Consider the following 3,985-nt stretch of genomic DNA (forward strand, 5'->3'; position numbering starts at 1 on the left):
CCTTGGGCATACACACAACCTCCCCGGACAACAGCCTTCAGTGGTGTTCTCCAGGGGGCCCAGCCTTGGGCGTACACACAACCTCCCTAGACAACAGCCTTCGGTGGTGTTCTCCAGCGGGCCCAGCCTTGGGCATACACACAACCTCCCTGGACAACAGCCTTCGGTGGTGTTCTCCAGGGGGCCCCGCCTTGGGCATACACACAACCTCCCGGACAACAGCAGTTTTGTTTTCACTGGAGCTTTACTTGACCCTTGCCTGATCTCTCTGGGAAGCTCCCTGCCTCATGCCTGTTAAGCACCGTTAATCACCTGCTGGTCGCTCCACTGTTTTCACTAAGCCCTGGGGCATTAATTGCTCAGCACACGAATTCAATTAAATTCAGGCAGAAATAGTTCCCAGTCCAGTCCTAGGTCCCTCCTGACCCAGGAGGGCGCTTCCCCACTACCTCTTAGTTCTTTCCAGCAAACTAGCTGGGCCATGGTAACAGCTTGCTGCTGTTCATTAGGAACTACTGTTTTTTTTTTTTTTTTAACGTTTTATTTCATCAGGGTTTTAATTTTTTTTTTTTTTAACGTTTATTTTAGGTTCAGAGGTACATGTGCAAATGTGTTATACGGCTAACCTCCTGTCATGGGGACTCATTGTGCACGTTATTTCTTTACTCGGTACGAAGCCTAGTACCCAATACTTATTTTTTTCTTACCCTGTCTCTCCCACCCACCATCCTCGATTTTAACAGCGCCTGATATATGACAGGAACTCAACTGTTTTGAATTTGTGACTTTCTTACAAGAACCTATGATTTACACTTGTCTCATAAAAGAAAAAAAACTATTATTTTCAAGAGCACCCAGGCTTAGACTTCTTAATACTGTGTTTTAAATACAGTTGGTTCCTTTTGTGAGAGCTTTGGGGTTCTCTTTCCCTATGAGCTGCCTCGCCTCCTGGACAAAGTCTCTGAGCCGCTACTCCGGGCATTGGGCAGGGCAATAGCCCATGGTCTTTGGGGTGTGCTTCTTCTGGTGGGGCATCTCAGCTCTACAGGTGAGCTGGGGCAAGGGTAGTCAGGTCCCCAGAGTTCTCAGCCTGCCACACTGGGGCGACCATGAAAGCTGCAGATGTGCCTCATTTAGAGAAAGGGTCCCTGTGGTCAGGGTCTCAGGATGCAGTCATCCTGGATGGTCCAGGTGCCCTAAAACCAGTGCCACGTGCTCTTGTAAGAGTCACACAGGAAACAGACATGGAGTGTGGGCTCCCAGGGCCACAGGAGTCGGAGAAGCAGGAGGGACCTCCCCAGGACGGCTGGGGGAGGGCGACCCTGCCACATCCTGGTTCCTGGCTTCTGGCTCCAGAGCTGCAAGAGGATGAGTTTCTGCTGTTTGAGCTGCCAGTTCGTGGTCCTTGGCCACAGCTGCCCACGACACTCAGCGGCTCTTTGCTCGTGAACATAAGCTATCTCCTCCTGCATCTCCCCAGCCTTGGCCACGGTGCCACCCGGAGGGCAGGAAAGAGCAGGCACACGGAGGGTGAGCCAGGTCGGAGGCTGCTTCCCAGTGTGGAGAGGAATGTTGGATAAGCGGCGGCGGTCTTGCCCGGGTCGGGGGCGCCTCACAGTGTGGAGGGGAACGTGTCAGATGGGTGGGGGGCAGTGGTCTTGCCCACAGTGGAGAATGGGACTGCGTCCTTTCATTGACAGGAGGCCCTGTCCCAGATGCTGGGATGCTGACATCAGGAAACGTACCGTGTCAGGGCTGTTCCAGGTGGGAAATGAGCAGCCTGCAGCATCTCCACTCACAGCAGGACCTGGCCCTGGCCACTCACGTGCCAGTGGGGAGGGCAGGGGGTCACTCACCGCTCACACCCCTCCCTGCACCTGCAGCCTGGGGTCCTGGGCGCCCCCACCAGAGACGTGCCTTTCCCGCCCTGGACCCCAGCTTGGCCAACTCCCACCAGGAGGACACGCTAGGACGTGGCAGCTGCCACTTCAAGGGCTTGAGGCACTCAAATGTGGCCCAGCCCTCTGCGCTCAGCCTTGGCTGGAGAATGAGGCTCCGGTACCACTGGCTGCAGGAGAAATAGAGCCCCCAAGAGCAGCCCAAAGCCGAGGCCAGGCAAGATCGGCACAGCACACAGGTCTGCAGTCCAGGCCATCAACTTTCAGTGTGGTCTGCTGTGGCCACAGGAGACAGGTCCATCTAGGTGTGTCTGTACACACACACACACACACACACACACACACAGTTCACATATTTTCTATCTTATGGCTATTGTGTGTATCATAAATGTTATAACTATAACCGTGGCACGCAGGGTCAAGGCAGAGAAGCCGGCAGGGACACTTAGGGTCTAAACCCACAGAGCCTCCCCCTTGGGAAAGGGATGGGGTGCTGTGAGGCTCTGGGGCTCCAGCTCAGCCTGAAAGGTGCAGATCAGGCCTCTGCTGGGAGGCAGGGAGCCCTTCAGGGGTGATTCTCACAGAATGTGAAATAACCAGAGACCCCACGCACACCCAATGCCCCTGGGCCCAGAGATCAGAGATCAGACACGGCCCTTGGTCTCCTGCTTCTCCAGGAGGAGGCTGCCCATGGGACCCGGGACCCTGGACAATGGCACCCAGGTGCCCAGTGCACACCCAGGGTCCCCACCCCCGCAGGCCCAGGACCTCGGGCCCGGGCCCAGCCCCAGAGGAAGGAGGCTGCAGGGCCGCTCCCCTTCTGCACTCAGGGCCTGTCTGGAGTTTTCCTAATTCATTCTCGCAGTCTCCAGGTGATGTGAGCCAACTGTATGTGTCGGGCTCTATTCACAGCACAGGGGGCAGAGCGAGTGCTCCCAGCCACAGGTGTCAGGGCCCAGAGGTGCCTTGCATGACCTGGTTACACATGTGGCATCTCTATCGATTTTCCAGCAGGCGAGCATGTTCCGGATTCCGGACCCAGCTGCTGGGAGACCTGAAGGACCCGCAATCCCTGGGGTTGGCCCGCCTGGCTCCCCTAGGTGGTCCCACGTCCCTACCCACCAGCGCAGGGGACTCCATGAGCCCCACCCGGGCAGAGCTGTGGGGGTCTCATGGGAGGTGAGACCTCACCTGCAGGTGAGGCTGTGCCCCTGGAGCCATATGGGGGCTCAGAAGACCCCCTTTTCCGCCTTGGGACACAACCTCACTGCATCCAGCCTGGGTCCTGGGGTCTCAGAGCTTTCCCTGGAGAAAGGTACCCCAGCCTCCTCTAACGAGCTTGGTCCCGAGGACAGCAGCGGCCAGGTTGGATGCCCAGCAAGGGGCCTCACCTCCAGTCTCCTCCATCAAGACAATCACATGGGAAGAAAGGCTCCGGTGCCAGGGGACAGGGGAGGCCTAGGACAGAAGCAGCCCCCCAGGGAGGCAGGGGTCAGCCCCCAGGAGCTCCTGGTGGGGAAGAGCCTGGCAGAAACGTGGGCAGCATTCAGAATGAGTCAGCCCGGCCGTCAGCCGGCAAGTGGGGGAACCCTCCATTGTCCTGGAAAGGGCCAGTTTCTGAGCTGAGGCTGCAGCAGCCTAAACCCCCCGCCTGCAGCCTCCACCCCACCAGTCACAGCCACCAAGCCACCTATGGAAGACCTCACCCTGCTCCCCTCCCCGCCAGCCAGCCGGGGTCCACTCCCACCGCCCTCTGAGTGGCCAGCAGGGAGGAGGCAGCACCCGCCATCCCCGACAGGGGCCCCTGCTCTGGGCTCCGGGTTCCTCCCCACCGGCCCCACCATCCCCATCCCCGGGAAGGGCTGCTCTGTCTCCTGGTGGCTGCAGGACGAGGGGGTGCCCGTGGGGGTCTCATGAGCCACTGTGCCCCACCTGTATTCCTCCATGTCTGCTGGGCGCTGGGCAGACCCCAACAGGATCCCCTGGCAGGCGTGACCTTGAGGAGAAGCCACGTGTCACCACCTCCTGGGACATTCAGATGAAGATCTACACATTCAGAGCAGACTTTGAGGAGGCAGAGCGGGTCC

Source organism: Cebus imitator, unplaced genomic scaffold, assembly GCF_001604975.1.
Source record: "Cebus imitator isolate Cc_AM_T3 unplaced genomic scaffold, Cebus_imitator-1.0 Scaffold329, whole genome shotgun sequence".
Classification (NCBI taxonomy): domain Eukaryota; kingdom Metazoa; phylum Chordata; class Mammalia; order Primates; family Cebidae; genus Cebus; species Cebus imitator.